General features: G+C 36.0%; 2 pseudogenes; both read left to right on the forward strand.

The window, feature by feature from the left end:
• The window catches only part of LOC149142522 (acyl-coenzyme A oxidase 4, peroxisomal pseudogene), a 55,510-nt pseudogene extending 37,883 nt beyond the window's left edge, over window positions 1-17,627 (forward strand).
• Window positions 17,628-17,657: 30 nt separating this feature from the next.
• LOC149142523 (respiratory burst oxidase homolog protein B pseudogene) lies at window positions 17,658-19,024 on the forward strand (annotated as a pseudogene).
• Window positions 19,025-19,700: the final 676 nt, after the last annotated feature.

The raw sequence follows: 19,700 nt of genomic DNA on the forward strand, positions 1-19,700 counted from the left end.
TCCATGGACGCTCTGTATGTTAAGGGACAGGTGCGTCCCTCTGTAAAAGGCAAAATGCACGAGTTTTATCTTGAAAAAGTTACTTGTGGTTACTTCTAGAACATTCTAGAGGTCGGTTTGATGAAATGGATGCGCCTCCAGTTGGTTCATGTATCTCTATTAAGGGGGAACTTATCCCATCAATAAGGGAGCTATCCCACCCAAAGAGGGGGATGATCCCATTCATAGTGGACCTGAATAACCTCTTTACAGCACTATAAATAAAGGCATTGAGCCAGAAGGAGGAGAGGTTGGAGCTATACATTTTCTTTGGGTAAATGCTGCAGGATTTAGGTCTTCCATTAGAGCCTTTGTGAGGGGAGATTGTCTTCACTTGATTCTACTTGGGAGAGGGTGAGCTTTGTCAAAGTAGAGGAAAACCCTTGATGGACCCTGGGAGGAACTTGCACAACACCAAGGCCAGGTTGTAAGAGTTTCTTTGTTTCGTTATTAATACAAACTGGTTTATTTTTCTCAATAGCTTGTGTTAATGAGTTATTTCATGTGTTCCTTGGTCTGCATGTTGAATATATGTTTTATTATATGAAATGCAAGTGCTTGGTAATTGTTTGATTGTTTGTGGTTGCAGGAATTGACTTGAAGGAGGAGCTCATCCGGATCGTCAAGAACGGACTTCAACAACAACGTTTTGGAATAAGGTAAGCCTAAACACTTGTAGTTTTCATGTTGTAAAAGGTGTATTTAGAGAAAGATCACTCCATTTTGTCTTGTTTGTCATTAGAATGTCTTAGACTTCTAGGAAGGTCAGTCGTGTCCGCACCCTTGACAGATTCCGTGTGACAAATTGGCGACTCCGTGTGACCCTGGGAGGAACTGTACCTCGTTTTGCGTCATTATGCTGGGGGCATGTGAACTTATAACAAGCATAGTTTTTCGTTTCAAGCTTGCATAAACATGAAACTGAATCCGAGCATAGTTCTTTTCCTGTGTCAAGCTCGTTAAAAAATGAAACAAATCCTCCTCTACTTGAGTCGAGAGATTGACTAAATCTTATAGATGTTAAGTATTTAGGTTAGTTATTTCAGTTTTTTGCATAATTTTCTTACAGTTTTAGGTCAAGTCTTTTAAATGATCTCGTCACTAAACCTTCATTTCATCCAAATGGTTGAATGAAATGAAGCTAGGGGGGCATGCGCTCTAGCAGTTATGCTTAGGGGCATCAAGCACAGTTTTATCTCTGTTTCAAGCTTGTGTAAAAATGAAACTACTTTGAAGCATAGTTTTTCCCTGTTTCAAGCTTTTGAAAAAATGAAACCTATCTCGAGTCAATTTCAGTTATTTTCAGGACTCGTTAAACTCATGAAAATACCGAGATTATTTTGCTATCTTTCATTCTCGTAAAACAAATGAAAATGCTGAGTTCTTTTCGTCTTTTCCTACTCGTAAATTAAATTGAAAGTCGGCCATATGAGTACATTTTTATCCCTTTTTCGAACTCATTAAAACTTACGAAAAAATGAAAAACCATGAGTACATTTTTATCCCTTTTTCGAACTCGTTAAAACTTACGAAAAAGTGAAACCTTGGAGTTCTCTTTTAAGCCCTTTTCAGACTCTTAAAAACATGAAAAGATTGCCGAGCGTTTCTTTTACACTCGTTAAAACGGAATTAAAAGACGGTCCCCTTTAGCTCTTTTCTGACCGCAAAATCAGGAAAAGATTGCCGGGTTTTTGTCGTTTCAAACTCGATAAAGAAATAAAACGACGTGTCCTTGATCACTTTTTACTTTTCAGGTCAACGACACTATTATGAAAGTACTCCTTGGTCGCAAGATCAAGCGGTTCCCCCAGGTATTATTTTATACTTTTTCGGGATTGAGGGACACAAATCTACGAAAAAGTTCAACTTGGAGTCTCCTTTAGTTTTTTCAGACTCTCTAAAATTGAAAAACGCCGAGTTTTTCCTATACTGGGCTCGTTAAACTTTTACAGTAGAGGACCTGTTCAATTACAAACAGGAACGAACCACTCCTTCCTAGGGTTCGAATTTAAACTAGGTTGGACTCGTCCGAAGGATGAGCTTATAATCAAGCATATGTTATCCTCCTCAAGCTTGTTAAAAATAAAGAGGTACTTGCCAGAAATGGTGGGGGAAAAAAGAGAAGAATGAACCTATTTGTCACCTTTTGTCTCAGAAGAAACTTTATTACCGCTCTTGAACACGACACTTTTCATTCACCTGGGTTGGGAAATCTTTTAGCTCACAGTTGACCAAATCACTTTGAAAGTCTTTAACCGGGTTCCAGGGTTAACTTTGAGTTATACGTCACCAAGCCATCTGTTGTGTCGTTATGTGTTCAAGAGGTCTGCAAGAAAAAACTTTCATCTGCAAAATACTTGTCATCCATTTGACCATCCCTGAGTCAGTCCTTACAGCAACATTTCTTCAACTTGAACAATGATTTCGTGTTGCGGGCTTGCCTACAACGGGTCGCTTTCTATCGACATCGACACATTATCTAGAAAGATGACTTAGGAATCGACAGTACCTTGAAGTCTGCATGCATCAATGGCAGGTTTCTCGCCTTTGACGTCAGTTTACATCATTGACTTTCGATCAGAGGATTCCGTGAAGTGTTCGACACCAAAACATCTATTCACATTTCACGGGTTGTGCTTGGTACTTTGAGAACCATTGACATTACTGGTGGTTTCTCTCACGCTTGTTAACAGTTTACATCATTGACTGGTAATCAAGTGGTTTCTACCATGTTCGACATCGAATCATTTAATCACATGGCTAGAATCGTGCCAATTCGGGAAGTAGAAGTGAAGACCCTGGATCTAGTTTCTACCATCCAGGCTGTGAGGAGTTTTGTATTCATTATCTATGTAGACTAATCATAAACAGATGGCTGCGTCCATACTGTGTCTACAAAAGTCTATAAAAATGATGTACTGCAAGATCATTCCTGTATCAGAATAGTTAGTCCATTAGTTAAAGTTTTGAATCTGAATATGGGAATGCCTACCTCAGTGATGATATAATCTTATCCATGTATTTGTGTTGAAAATTGCAGATTCCAACCAGGCCATCCACAAGGCAATCCTTGAAATGATAAAGCGCTTCACCCTTCCTAGAATTACAAAACCCTATTCTATTCCAGGCTTCGCACTTTAGGGGGCAATCTGTTACACTAAAAAATGTCACCTTGACTACTTACAGTTAGTATGGCTCAAATCAACAGTCATGCTACCCTCTTAGGCAAGTCTCATGCCTCTGTTATCCATCTCAAACTCAAAGAAGAGAGAAAGTCTTGTTAAAACTATGTTTATCTCTGGGGTCGCAGGTTCTCTCTAGCCTTACCTGCGGGGACGCTGACCATGTTCACAAAATCTGCGTCCATGGATGCTCTGTATGTTAAGGGACAGGTGCGTCCCTCTGTAAAAGGCAAAATGCGCGAGTTTTATCTTGAAAAAGTTACTTGTGGTTACTTCTAGAACATTCTAGAGGTCGGTTTGATGAAATGGATGCGCCTCCAGTTGGTTCATGTATCTCTATTAAGGGGGAACTTATCCCATCAATAAGGGAGCTATCCCACCCAAAGAGGGGGATGATCCCATTGATAGTGGACCTGAATAACCTCTTTACAGCACTATAAATAAAGGCATTGAGCCAGAAGGAGGAGAGGTTGGAGCTATACATTTTCTTTGGGTAAATGCTGCAGGATTTAGGTCTTCCATTAGAGCCTTTGTGAGGGGAGATTGTCTTCACTTGATTCTACTTGGGAGAGGGTGAGCTTTGTCAAAGTAGAGGAAAACCCTTGATGGACCCTGGGAGGAACTTGCACAACACCAAGGCCAGGTTGTAAGAGTTTCTTTGTTTCGTTATTAATACAAATTGTTTATTTTTCTCAATAGCTTGTGTTAATGAGTTATTTCATGTGTTCCTTGGTCTGCATGTTGAATATATGTTTTATTATATGAAATGCAAGTGCTTGGTAATTGTTTGATTGTTTGTGGTTGCAGGAATTGACTTGAAGGAGGAGCTCATCCGGATCGTCAAGAACGGACTTCAACAACAGCGTTTTGGAATAAGGTAAGCCTAAACACTTGTAGTTTTCATGTTGTAAAAGGTGTATTTAGAGAAAGATCACTCCATTTTGTCTTGTTTGTCATTAGAATGTCTTAGACTTCTAGGAAGGTCAGTCGTGTCCGCACCCTTGACAGATTTCCGTGTGACACTTCTGGTGGAGGCTGATGACTTCTGTGATTGAGATGATTCTTCAGTATATCCAAGACTTGTCTTTATCAGAGGAGAATATTGAACTTTGATGATTTCATTGAAAGTTTTAGATCCTTTAGAAAATCTAAGATTAAGAGATTTTGTCTTCTCAAGTTGTTTTCTTAGACCCACAATTTCACATTCTAGATTTTCATTGTGTTTTTCTCTTTTAGTGAGTTGGTGTCTCAACGTATCAATGATCATATTCTTTTCTTCTAAGTGGATTTTGAGTTTAGTAATTTCTTCAAGAAAGTATTCCTCTTCTAAGGCACCTAAGAAATCATCATTGTCATAAGCCATGAGTAGTCTATAATCTTGGTCAGTTTCATCTTCATCACTATTGGATAAGCCATCACTCTCTTCATGCGTATGGTAATTCCTTCTATTCATAACCTGTTTTCTATTTCCTTTTTCATATTCCTTTCCTTTTACATATTTATCTTTATGAGGACATTTGGCAGCATAATAGTCGACTCTACCACAAGCAAAGCATTTGAAAGATAGCTTACCTTTGAATCTTATAGAACCCCGTTGAAGCTTCTTGACAAAATTTACCTCATCTTCTTCTTCTGAAATGTGTTTTGATTCATTGTGCTCTTCCTTTTATTTTCCATTTGTTGATGCTTTAAAAGCGGCTTCTCTCATATTTTATGGATCTCCTTTTCTCATTTCAAAGATAGTTAGGATTCCATGCAGTTGAGTCATAGTAATAGTTTGAAGATTTTGTTTTTCTTCTATGGCAGACACTTTTGACTCAAATTTAGAAGACAAAGATCTCAAAATTTTCTCAACTAAAGTAGCTTCCTTTATCTCTTCACCCAGATTCTTCATACAATTAACAATCTCATCTATACGTAAAAAGTAACTAGAAACACTCTCATCACTATGCATCTCAAGAGTTTCGTGCTGAATTCTGAGAGTTTTAAGCTTAACAAGTTTTACCTGAGAGTCTCCTTTGTAGCTCTGAATGATTTTGTCCCATATCTCTTTGGTTTTCTTGAGCTACATGAATTTGACAAATTCTGATTCTGACAGACTTCCTAATAATGTATTGACAACTTTTGCATTGGTTTCCTATAACTTCTTGACTGCAGAGTCTATAGGAATTGCTGCCAGAAATTGATATCCTCCTTCCACAATTTCCCAAACATCAGCTCCAAGCAATTGTAGATAGGTTCTCGTTCTTATTTTCCAATATACTAAGTTTTTCCAATTGAATATTGGTGGTCTAATGGATCCCATGCCTTCTTGATTATTCATCTTGAAAGATATTCGTTTAAGCGATCAAGCTTCTTCTGAAGGACCTGGCTCTGGTACCAATTGTTGGAAATAATACTAAGAGGTGGGGGTGAATCATTATTATCAGATTAATAATTTTTCATTTCCCAAACAAATTTATATACACTACTTCTATGAAGTGAACTATCGTGTACATGCTACTCTGATTAGTGAAACCAACGTATACCCAGAGAGCTTGTGATTTAGTCAATTTATAACCAGTGCATCAGTAACTTATGAAATAGTGCAATAAAAATAAAATAATCCATCACACATGAGCAACACACATGAACACCAAGATTTAAGGTGGAAACCCAATGTGGGTGAAAACCACCTACTGTTGTCATCTCCATCTTCTTTTAATAATAAGAAAATATGTTTACAATCTTGTACTAGTGCAGACTCATACCCGTACGCAAGAACCCACCTGCAGAAGGCTACAACCTTCCCTCATTTTCCATCTTCTATAGGAAGGGAGCTACAACCCCCTATCTCGTATACTAGCCAATGTGTTTACTAGTATGTAGGCACAAGCCTACAGAAGGCCACAACCTTGTCTCTTCCTCTAGGGACCACATTTCATAAATTTTCAGACTGGATGCTCCTGGTACACAACAATACACATGAAGGCCTTGTTTCATCAAATTTTCATACTAGACCCATCAGAAACTTTGAAACTCAAACTGCATCAACCAACAATCAGTTAATCTAAATAATCAGATCATTGTCACCAGAACAATGTCCTAAACCCAAAAACCTATATCATCATTCAGAACCAACTACAACCTCAAAAATCATGCCTCAGAATGTATATGGCACTTTATTGAACCCAACCTACCTGTATACGCTACTTCCTTTAATCAAACATACGTATACCTTCAATACTACTGAAACATAAAACTTCTAAATCAAATATGTACCAACCAGCAATATACTGACCATTTACTATCAATTTACAAGGCCTTACACATGTAGTAGCAGAGATCACCCTTCTGACTTATAAAATCAATTATTCAGATATCAAACTCCCTATGCATTCAATTTTACTTTCAGATCTAAGAAGACTTCATTGACAGACAGTAGTAAAATAACAATAGTAATCAAATAGATCAGTCATCTTTGAACAACATACTTTTCTTTTACATAGGCGAACCGGTGTGTATACATAACTTCCCCAAAGCGAACCATGATACAGATCTGCAAATATTAACTCATAACTTCACTACTATTCTGAGCTTTAGACAAACCTAGATCATGACATTCAAAGAATAAAACAAGTGTATGTGATTAGATCTAGCCCAACCAATATTAGATCATTCAATGATAAGTCATTTCAAGTCTCATGATCCTGATCCAACATCAAGGTGAACAATATTTAAGATCAAATCACCAACATAGCCCCTGCAGCATAAAATATACTTCAAATAGAAGTATTCCTTAGAAACCCTTTTCACTTGCACAGCTTGGCCCTATGATCTTCTCCTCCTTATATAGTTTTAGGCTTTTGTCAATACCTCAGAGAAAAACCACTTAGGACTCGTGGTATTCTTGGACGGGATCAAATAGTCGTTACTCCACTCAATATTGTGGTCTAATACCATGGTATTGACCCTTGGTATTCTCTACTCTTGAATTTCCTTGATTTTCCAGCCTGTACATGCTTTTCCTCTTATGGGAGTGTGTGTATACATATACACAATTTTTGTTCTGTGTACCTACGTGTATATGTTGTTTTGACTAAGTCGACCTACGTATAAATATTAAACTTCTTTTCACCATGCTTTACCTTCAACTTCCTCATTCTGATTAGTAGACTTTAGTTCCATCTTTCTGTTCTTCTATACCAATGCCCAGTTACATCTAAATGGATCTCTTACATTGTGGGTCACCTTTCATCAAAATTGAACTGACTTGTGAGTGAGTTGCCATCAAGGAAAACACTTGTATCATAATTCAAACACATACACGGGGTGGTATTAATCAATCTTAGCAAGGAAATATATTCCGAAGATAATATTATCTCAAATCAACAATTGGTGAAGTTTTGACAGTATTGTAATAAATTCATAAATAAGAATGCAAATATTTCTTAATAAACATCATCACAATAATATCTAAATGATATGGTAAATTAAATAGTAATGGTAATTTTTATATGGTTGTATGGGTATTACATTATGTGTGTCAATTGAGGTTATCCTAGGTGGTTGGTTGGAATCCTTGTTATTTTGCCCACTTAAATTGAAATCTTCTGAGAATATATATATATATATAAAGAAAGAATTACATAACTCCTTCATTTTAAGCAATAGATATATAAAAATAAATTTCAATAAGTCTTCCTTATATAGAAGTAGCTCTCTCTCTCTCTCTCCATTTAAAATAAAAATAAATACTCTAAATAAGAAACAAAAATGAATATACATATTTGGTTAGTTTTGAGTGAGATGTTCACATGTTCGGTTTAAAATATTTGCTAAACAAAAAGTAATGTATGTTATAATAAAAACACAAAATTGACTATACATATTTAGTTTGTTTTAATTAAGAGTATTATAAAACATCAATATTAAGACATTCATTATGCTTGTTTGGTTAGTTATTGATGTTAAGACAAAATATGAAGGAGATGTGGTAAAAATGCTTCACTCTCACTGTCCTCGTGAATTAACAATTTTATATAGACTTTATAAAGAAATGAAATAAAATTTGAAAAATAAATAAATAAATTCTTATTTTTTCACATTGAAGAAGTTGTATAATTGTTATAAAAGTATTTCAATATAAAGATGAAAAAAAATATTGGAGTATCCATATTACCTAATTTATTTTTATCTTAATTTTGGATAAAAAAAAAGAAAGCACTTAAAAATACATTAATATTAATCATGATAACTTATTTCAATATATATATATATATATATATATATATATATATATATATATATATATATATATATATATATATATCTGCGTTAACTAATTTATTTTAATATTAACTTACTATCTATAGAAAATTATGTTTTTGTGTCTTAAAACTATGATGAATTATGTTAATGCCTCAAAAAAGAAGTAATTAAAAAAAAAAATCAATTACCTAATAAGAATAGTATAAAAATGTGTAATAATAATAATAATAATAATAATAATAATAATAATAATAATTCAATATAAGTTATAAATAAAATATTCCAATATACAAGATTAAAAAATACTAATGTTTATTTAAGAAATATATCAATAATAAAAAACATTTTAATGTGGACATTATATCCCATAACTAGTTAAATAAAATATTTCAATGTGAGTGATGTATGAACATATATGGTTTAAATTTTTCAAATTGTCTTAATATTTTATATTTTGGTCGATTTTCAAGTTATATTTTTAGGTCAATTTTATGTAAAATCCAACAAACATTTGTTGGAACTACAAGTTTAATTTGTGTATTCTAAGCATTTCAAGGAGGCAAAAAGGTTGTTGTAATAGTCATTTTCCTAATATCGAGAAAATAGTAAAACAAACAATTATGGATAAATATATTATTACATTTAATTTTTCTATTTATTTAAAAGAAAAGCATATTGGATATAGTTATAATGTGTAACTTTCAAGTTTTTATTCAATACAGTCACAAATTGTTTCTCAATGAATTTGGCCAGGTCACGAATATGACCTTAAGTTTCACATCAACCCCTTATACATTTCATATCACCACATATGTAACATTAGTTTAAAATTGATGTCTTTTGGGTTCCGAGACTTGGTTATCATGGAGGCGATTAGTTTAATGTTAAATCTTATCATAATTGTATCATTGGATCCTTTCATACCATTCAAAGCATAGGTAATTGGGTTTACACTCTTCATTAATCCACCACCTCACTATAGTTAAGATTTTTCTATATTTTCTCCAAGTGAATTGTATTTGGTATTATTGAGTTTCAGTACTTTACACAACTGGATTCATCCTCCTCATACACACATTATAATTTCCATCGAATGGTGGGAATTGCAAGGGATGGTTGGAGTTAACCCATCCCACCCTTGTCCGTTGTTGGTATTGTCATTCTGCAACCACCCCGCAAGAATGTCACTGTTCTACTCCAAGGTCCTCACTCAAATCCTTTCTTAATTCTTCAATAATTTCCTATATCTTTTCCACTTTTATATGGTGGATACATATCTATTGCTCATTTCCAGTTTCTTCTACATTACTGAGGATCTGAATCTGAAGGTCTACGTCATGCATTCATCATTTTAGGTGTACTTTTATGTTCCTTTGTAGTTTCATTTTTCCATGGTGAAACCCTTGTTAACCTACTTATCTCTCTGCGGACAAGTTTTTCCATGCATATGCTCACCATGCTTCTTGAGAAAACTTTCCAAGGTAAGTCTTTTCTAGGGTTTGAAATCATTGATTATTGTAATTTTGATTCTCCTTGTTCATTTGCTTACAAAATTGTTTTTGTTTGGGAATAGTTACAACCTCGACACAATTTTCCTTTCGCTTTTCTCCAATGATTCAACTCATGGTTATTCCTAATTCACTTGGAAACTTTGCATGTTTCAGGCTCTTGGTCACTTCCCTTTTCTATGGCAATTTAAGAGATATTTCGATGGTTAAGTATTTCTTGTTTATTGTAATACATTATGTCTGTGTCAATGGTTAAGGATTTCTTGTTTATTCATACAATTTGTCTGCATCGTTTTTGTGCCAAGGGTTTCCACCTCTTTTAGATATTTATCTTATAGAATGAGATTGATGGCTTACTTATGTGGATGTTTTGTTATGTATTTTCATTAACTTAAGAGAGAAACTTTCCTTTTCTTAGAAATTGTGTAAAACCTTTATTGTATATATTCAGCCCTGGTATAGAAAGTTTTAAACACAATATGAATGGTGTTTCTCTGTAGTTACTTATATTTTGTCTCAACTAGTCTTTTACTATCTCACATGTTTGTAAGACTAATGACCTATGATATCTTTATAGTTGGGTTATCCTTTGGGACTCGGCTTGTTGTTTTATAGTGACTTATTCTTGCGATTCTTAACTCCGACCATTTCATATATGATGATTCTATGTACTCTGTTCCATTATAAATAAAGAGAATAGGTTGTTTTCGTTTATGTAAAATGTTAGTTCTTCCATGACTAAACAAGTACCAGTGAGGAGATAATCTAACCTTGGAATTTGTCCTAACTCTTCGTATAACCATATGTTAGAGGAAAATGATTGTTTTCCTTTCTGCTTCCTACCTACGCCAAGGCTAACCCATCCCAAAAATTCCACGCTCATTTTCCTCTATTTTGAGGGTTTTACACATCAACCTTATTATGCATTGCAACTGAGATTTTATTAAACTTGGCTTATTTGTTATTTTTATTTAAGGCTGGTTATGGAAAGTCGACATTTCAAATTTTGTTATATATGAGTACTATGTGTATGAATAAGTTTGTCATGATTCACATTACACCATTAGATACTCTATGCTACTATCGTTATTCCTGTGAAAGGAAAGAACACTTCGTTACTAAATTAACTTCACAACAGAATTTGATCCAATGCACTCACTGAGGTTAACACCGTTCAATATTGGTTCCAAGATTATTAATATATTTATGTCAACCAAGTTTAATCCAAGAAAAAGTATTACTTTAACTCGTTCAATCATATATCTTTAAAGTGCTTAGTAAATATAGATTTTTCTTAAAATAATTAGTCATTTCCATTTTGTCCAAAAAACAATGTAAATCAATAGTATAAAATTATATTTGTCACTCAACCTTTCTAGAGGTGTTTTCTAGGAAAGAAACTCTTAACACTCAAACCGTGACACTAGAAATAACATCATGTCTCCCCCTAAGCCTCCTAGCATTTAGAGTGATTGAAGGTAGTAACCATTCTAAACCTCAAGACCCTGGTCTAGTCTAGAATGTTCGTTCAGGGTTCCACCGGTTGCCAACAACTCTAGAAAGCCCTTGCAACTCTTAACAACATCCTTTCAAAAACTTATTCTTTCTTACACCTTACTTCCTCTCCTCACCCTGTTGAGTTTCCCAACTGAGGGATTTCTCCTTAATCCCTCCAGGGAGGAAGTAACTGTCTAGCCACCTGGAGCTTAAGATATTATTTATCAAGTTTTTCCCATTATCTCTTTAACTAAAAATTATTTAACAAGTCATTAATAATCACAACATCATAATTTTAAAAACTTGAACCGGTGACCAGACCAGTCCACCTAATAAACTAGGTTTCAAACCAAAACCGGTCAAACCGGGACTGGTCAGATCTCAATGAACTAGTTTAAAAAGAAATGCCTTAAATATTTAATTTTTAATTAAAAAGAAACTATTTTTAAGATTTAAAACCATGACTCCTAGCCAATAGATACAAAATATGTAAAGTTTTCTCATTTATATACCATGTAAAGGTGAATATATAAAAATGGCACTAGATGAAATACATATCATTGACGAAATTCATAAGAAATGAGGCTCTAAATGGCCTATAAAGTCCAAAAAGAATGCTAAAAGCTATGAAGCCATTGGCCTACTACAAGACTACAAGTCTAGACTCTACACGTGATAAATCATCAAATTCATCACCACTACTAAACACGTGATTATCATCATGAGCTACAGAGACATCATCTGGTCTAGAGTTTGAGGATGTCTCAACCCCATTTTCAACCTCAATAGAACTTCCATGAATAACAATAGAAGTGGACCTAATGGAAGCATGAGTTGGTCGAGTTGCACGACTAATGCTTTCCATTGGTTGTTCTCCTTTGCTTAGTGTGGCTACTAATCATGGTTTTGATGGTACCACAAAATATGCTTCATCCCCTGCTAATGCAATGTCAATATAAAAATCAATATCAAACGTAGGATCTTCAATCTCCTCCACCCATTTTGATGTTGGATCAATATCATCTAACACAATGGGATCTAGATCAAGAGTGTTGTTCATCATTTGGTTCCACCTTAGTTGGAGGTTGTATTGCATGAAGACAAGATCATTGAACCAATTTTTTTCCAAAAAGTTTCTCTTCTTCGTGTGTTTCCACTAAAACACAAACCAATTGAATTCACAACCTGAAGCACTACTAGTTTGGTTGAGGACTCTAATTGAAAACTTTTGGAATTGAGTAAACTCAACGCCAAATGACTCCCACCAATGTGTTGAAAAGAAAAAGACATTAATTAGTAACTTTGTTTATTTCATTACTTATTTACAAATTACAAGTATTTATAGATAATTTGAATTGTAATTTTGTAAAAAAATTAACTTGAAAAGAGTAAGTTCAATTCTATGTATTTCCAACTTGTCTGCATGGATAGGGACCATGCGCTCCAAGAAATCAATCAATCCATCTCTGACCTCCCCATCCTGCAGATGTCCTAGCCGAGATTTATAATGATACTTTTAGTTCAAAAAAATATCCAGTTGCATCTATAGGATGATGGAGTTGATTGTTCCATCTTTTATCAATGATATCCCATATATGGCCATATTTAGTTAAATTGTCCTTGTAAGTTTCCCGTATCTGATCCTTTTCATGATCCATAGCCTCATAAATGTAGCCCATGGAAAAATTTCCCCATCCACCATTCTTAGAACCTTAACCATGGGCTTCATATTTTTCACAAGCTCTACAACCCTTTTCCAAAAATAATTGTCAAACACTTTCTTTTTTGTGTTTTTGTCATATTTTCTACGAGCCCACTGAGATTCAGTCCAATCATCAGAAGAAAACATTTTTTGCATGTCTTTCTGTTGAGCATTGAGACATTGCAGCGTGAGGAAGTGAGTTGCAAGTCTCGTAACGGTAGGCCTAACAAGATCTTTTCCCATAGTGTTTCTCCTCATTAGGCTTAATACCCATGAGTGGTTGGAAATGTACTTTTAATGCACTTGTCATGCTCTATATTGTTTTTTACCCACCCCACTTTTCCTATCTCCTCAATCATGAGGTCTATGCAATGTGCAACACATGGAGTCCAAAATAAGGTCCTATATTTGGACTGAAGCATCTTTCCAGCAAGAACATAGTTTGAGGCATTATCTTTGATGACCTGCACAACATTCTACTCCACCATTTCCTGAATAATGTCATCCAAAATCAAATAGAACGGTTGCATCCTTCATCTTATCATATGCATCAACTAATCTAAAAAACATGGCTCCTTGAGGGAAATAAACAAGGAAATTACTGATAGTGCAATTTTCTCCATCGGTCCATCCATATGACATGAAGGAACAACTTGTTTTTAGCCATGAATTTATATAGTCAGTCAAATACTCATCAATGGAAGAATTCTCCTTTTTCAAAAGATCTCCCCTTAAGTCATGCATACTAGGGCCTTTCAAGCCCTTTCCTCTAGTTATAACAGAGTCCCACATAGCTTGGTAATAAGGTGACCGAGCAACATGAAATGGTATATCTGCATCATATCACCATCTAACAATGTATTGATATGAAGTTTCTTTGCATTATGTTTTCCAATGTTGATCCAAAGTGGGTTGATAACTTGGTTGGGAGGAAGTTGGATTAGAAGAGGCAATGGTGGGAGAGGATGAGAAATAAATCTGGATGTTTGTTCTCTTTTTTCGTTTTGATTTTTGGCCAAGAGAAGGAGGAACATAGTGAAAGGGGTCATTGGTGGAAGGCATAGAATAGGAGTCTCGAATCTCATAATCATCACACCCACTCCCTTTCATGGTTTCTAATAATTCCCTCTTCCTTGCAGTGTCATCTTGAATGGCCTTCTCGCTAGCCTTATTCTCCTCAAAATTTTGAAACTTGGAAATGTATTATTCCCTAACAGGACCTAACACTTCATTTGGTGCTTCACATGGCTTTACTTGGCCTCTTACAATAGTCAATTGTTTTTTCAATATGAGAATACCCCCACCTCCAATAGATTTACGGAAAAAATTTCATATCATTTTTGCATCAATCAAATCACAATGAGCCCATGCAATGTCCTCGGCTTTTGGAGCCATGTTGGCATGAAATAATACAAATTTGCAAAGAAATCTTCCATTTCAAAAAAAATTGTAGTTAAGAAAAATGAAAAACTAAAGATAAATTTAGGAAAACAAATGCACATGTAGTCTATAAATTTTGATAGCATAGAACTAGATATTTGATAGCATAGAAAAAGTAAAAAAATTTAATACATGGATAGCAGTGAAGTGAAGATTTCTTCAAGCTAAAATCCTTACTTGGAAATGGAAGCTAGGTTCCTTAGCCTCATCTTGAATATGCAAACTCCACTAACATCTCAAAAATATCTCAAAAATATCTCTAACTCCAACCGCAACCCTCCAAGATGACTACTCCAACAAAAACTCGAAATGAGATGTCTGAGAGAAATGATAAGGGTAAAATCTTTTTAAAGGCTTGGAGAGGATGATTTTGGAGGTAAACAACCCTTATTTTCCCTCCAAAACACCCTAGAACCTTCCTAAAATGCATTGTATGGGTTTGTCACAGGCATGGCAGTTAACCAACCGGTTTAGGATGGAATCGTCCATTTTGACCATAAACTGCCTAGTTCTATCCTAAATCGGTTGGGTAGGACCGATTTATGTGATTTTTGGGTGAGGAGGGAGTGCAAACGTGATCTTTCTACTGGTTTGACCCAGTTGGCTAATGAACTAGCTTGTCTGATCAGTTTCTGGGTCAAGCCGACCAATTTTTAAAATATTGGACAACATAGATTCCTACATTCCTTTACGAGTGTTACAGAGCATTTTGTCACTATCCCTGTACTCCCCATTCCATGATCCTAAAGGACCTCTACAGTGAACCCTGCATGATTTGCATTCATGGAGAAACTCCCATTATCTCCCTCTTCATGAGCAGATCATTTCCCTTTTGCACCATTTCCCTTGAAACTTCTATTTTTCTCAATTTACAAGACCGACGCTAATGACCTTTGTCTCTGTTGCACCGATGTGAAAATATTAGCACTATTCCCTAACCAGATTGGTGTGACTGAGATGTGTTCCAGTTGTTAGAATCAGTCTTGTCAGTCCTTTGTCAGAGTCAAATTCATCAAGGTTCATTTCTCGTCATTTGCAGTCATCAAATGCCATTTTGGTAAAAAAGAGTCATTTTAATTCTTGAGTCCAGGATTTTGTCTCCAGAAGTGTGAAATAACGCTTGCAGGCCAGAGGGAGGTTCAGTAAGTTTCACTTCAAGATTCACATTATTAAAATGCTGAAGGACATTTCTTCTTCAAAACTCTGTTTTGAAGAAGAAATTATTAAGTTCGTTTAATACATGATTGATAAGATTTTATAGTTCTTCAGGCAGCCCTGCCCATCTTGCTAGGTTCAGCAGCTCCTATCCCTGCAAAGAATCAAGAAAAAGTCATCATTTCAAAGCCATAAGTCAGAGGAAACGAGAAATCAAAGTTTGTGTCCAAGTTGTCAAAGTGCTAAGAGTCTACAACTTTACAAAATGAATTTGCCAAAATCAAAGTCATCAAGATATTTTCATTGATTGAAGGGCCATTTGCATCCAAAAAGATCTAATTGAAGGGTTAAAGGACGATTTCTTTTGTTTTGAGGCTGGAATTGTGCTGACAGTCAACGCGCGGCGCATACAAAGAGCACGTGGCGCACTGGGCATCATTTGTCAGTGCATTTTTATGTGCGCACGGTGCACCAAACCAGCTCGACGCACTGGGAGTGTGCGCAGCGCATTGAGTCTTTCACCCTGCATTCATCACTGCTTTGTGAATTTTCAATTCAAATCATCTCTTCGAGACTGCTATCATACATTCTTCAGTTCAAAAGTTGTCCACATATGAATTGGACCCGGATGTTCTATCCAGTGTTCGAATCTGATGTTGAAAGACATCCAAAGAATGTGTTTTTCTATCAGGATTCTTCTGATACAGGTTCCTTCATTCTGGGTATTCAAACATAATGGCAATTGCAGCAAATGATTTGCTTTGGTAACAATAGTCTCATAGCAGCTGACACAACATTTGAAATTAACAAGCTCAAGTATCCTTTGTACACTCTTCTCGTCTTTGATTCAAACTACCATGCTCTCCCTGTGGTGTGGGTTATTACGCGAAGTTTTGCAAGTGATGATGTTCATGGACCAAGGCACTTCGTATGAAAGTAAGGGAAGTTGCAGAAACAAAAATTTCCCCTGTAATTGTAAAGTACTCGGAACGAGCAGAATTTCTATTTGAGATTGTGCCAAAGCTCACGAACATTAAAGTGGTCGGAGACACCATTAAGGGATATGGCTGCCCTGGTCTATCTATTCTTGGGAGTGATCTTGGAATGACTGAACTTGCAGGGATAGATGCTAGATGTTCTACATTCATGATGGTTACAATTTCAATGTGTAGAAGTGAGGATCAAAAGAAAAAATACCTACCAGCTTCAGCTCGACTTGATATTATAGCATGTTGGGCTTTGATTGAATCCAACTATGGCAGTGATGCAAGCTCTTTGAACACAACAACAACCAAGGTGGAAGGTGGTTGGAAGTTAGATGGCCAAAAACGATGGATCGGAAACAGTACCTTTGCAGACATACTTATAGTTTTTGCCAGGAATACAACCACAAATCAAATCAACGGGTTTATTGTGAGAAAGGGTGCTCCTGGGCTGAGGGTAGCAAAAATGAAGAATAAAATTGGGCTGAGGTGTGTTCAGAATGGGGACATTACTTTGACAGGTGTTTTTGTTGCTGACGAAGATAGATTGTGAGATATCAATTCTTTTCAAGATACAAACAGGGTGCTTTCTGTATCACGTGTGATGGTTTCTTGGCAGCCCATTGGTATCGCAATGGGTGTCTATGATATGTGTCACAGGTATTTACAGGAAAGAAAGCAGTTTGGAGTGTCATTAAATTCTTTCCAAATCAACCAAGATAGAATTAAGGAGGTATCTGACAGCAACATTAATCATTCACATTCTTGGTGGTGGGATGGCCACGTAAGTCCAAAACATTCGAGATGGCTTAAGGACAACTTGGCAGATATGGATCTCAAAGTTAAAGACATGATGAAGCTTATAGAATAAAATGCAGACTCCTTTGCCAAACGTGCAGAGATGTACTATAATAAACGACCAGAACTTATTAGTTTAGAAGAAGAAGTCAAAGAGGTTATCATGCTCAGTGCATCTGCAAGCAAGCTTTCCAAGTTAAAAGAACAAGCAGAAGAGTATGCAGCACTCATCATGGAAGAACTAGACCCTGATCATTTGGGATACATTGAGATTCAAAATCTGGAGATGTTGCTGCTGGAGGTTCCAAATGAAAATGCAAAACGTGGGAACACCAGCGTTAATTTGAGCCAAATGATAAGCCAGAAGTTGGCGCCCACCAAGATAAACAATCCAGTTGAAAGGTGGTTGCAGAAAACAAAATTCTTTGTTGAAGACAACTGGCAACGCATCTGGGTTCTTCTGCTATGGCTTTGTATACTTGCAGGGCTATTTACATGGAAATTCATACAATACAGGCACAGAGCAGTATACCATGTGATGGGTTACTGCGTGTGCATGGCTAAGGGAGCTGCAGAGACACTCAAATTTAACATGGCATTGATTTTGCTTCCTGTTTGTAGAAATACCATTACATGGCTCCGCAATAAGACCAAGCTTGGGTTAGCAGTTCCATTTGATGACAATATCAATTTCCACAATGTAATTGCAATAGCAATAGCAATAGGAGTGGAGCTTCATGCAGGAGCACATTTAACATGTGATTTTCCCCGTCTTCTCCATGCATCAAATGAGCAATATGTGCCCTTACAATAGTTCTTTGGACATAACACGCTTCCCAACTACTAGTGGTTTGTCAAAGGAGTTGAGTGTGTTACAGGTGTTATTATGGTGGTCATCATGGCAATTGCATTTGTTCTGTCCACTCCATGGTTCGGAAGGAATAAACTTAATCTTCAAAAACCATTGAAAAGGCTTACAGGATTCAATGCTTTCTAGTGTTCACACCACTTATTCGTAATCGTCTATGTGCTGTTGATAGTCCATGGTATATATCTTTACCTCAGCCACAAATGGTACAAGAAATCGACATGGATGTACCTTGCAGTTCCAATGTGGTTATATGGTGGAGAAATAACTCTGAGAACTTTTAGATCAGGTTGCAAATCCGTTAAAGTCCTCAAGCTCCAGGATACGGTTACTTGAGTGTCCACATCCGAACCTTCGGTGATTGGACAATAGAACTTAAGAGGATATTTAATAGGGTTTGTGAACCCCCTACTGCCAATAAAAGTGGTCTACTAAGGGCTGACACTACACTGGTAGCTGACAATGGAGTCCTAGTATGTAGATTTCCCAAGCTTTACATTGATGGACCTTATGGAGCTCCGGCCCAAAATTACAACAAATATGACATTCTGTTACTTGTGGGTTTGAGAATTGGGACGAGAATTTTAGGGTGCTCCATATAGCTCCAAATGGAATTTTTTATGTACAAATCCAGGCATTCAAAAAACAGGACGACATTTCCAAAAAATTGTTATCGAAACTACTTCTATTTTTGCAATTTTCAACAACACAAAGAGACATGGCCAGGTTCTGATGGCATTTGTGGTGAAATCATCAGAAATCAGACTGCCAATGAAGATTACATGAGATACATGTGGCGTTTGAAACAAGTCTGCCAGATTCATAAACTATTTTCACACCTGATCATGCACAATAGTTATCCGATGCGCTCGATTTGTTAATCGCGAGGTGGATAAATGGAGAGAATATATGGAAATAGGGATTCGAATCCCTCATGACAGTGTTTACTCAACTAGGTGTATTTTTGGCAAAGAAAAAGGAAAGGGAGCTGAAACGGTCAAAGCACTGAATGCCTGAATGTAAACGTTGATATCCACTGTGACAGAAAAAAAATATGATCCGATTGCTTATGTTTATCTTCAGTTATGGGATCTACACTACAGGTGTTGCTTCTTGAAGTTTCAGGCTTTTTATTGTTTCTTATTTAACAATCATCTGGAAAGGAGAATCCCCTCGAGCCTTGGGAAATGTAATAATCTTAGATATATAGACCTGTCGATGAATAATTTAATGGGAAGTATACCAAAGAATTTGAGCAGTTATCAAATGCTGGAGGCA

Source organism: Pinus tabuliformis, chromosome X (genome assembly GCF_031772625.1).
Source record: "Pinus tabuliformis cultivar Carrire ecotype Pingquan chromosome X, CPIR1, whole genome shotgun sequence".
Lineage (NCBI taxonomy): Eukaryota > Viridiplantae > Streptophyta > Pinopsida > Pinales > Pinaceae > Pinus > Pinus tabuliformis.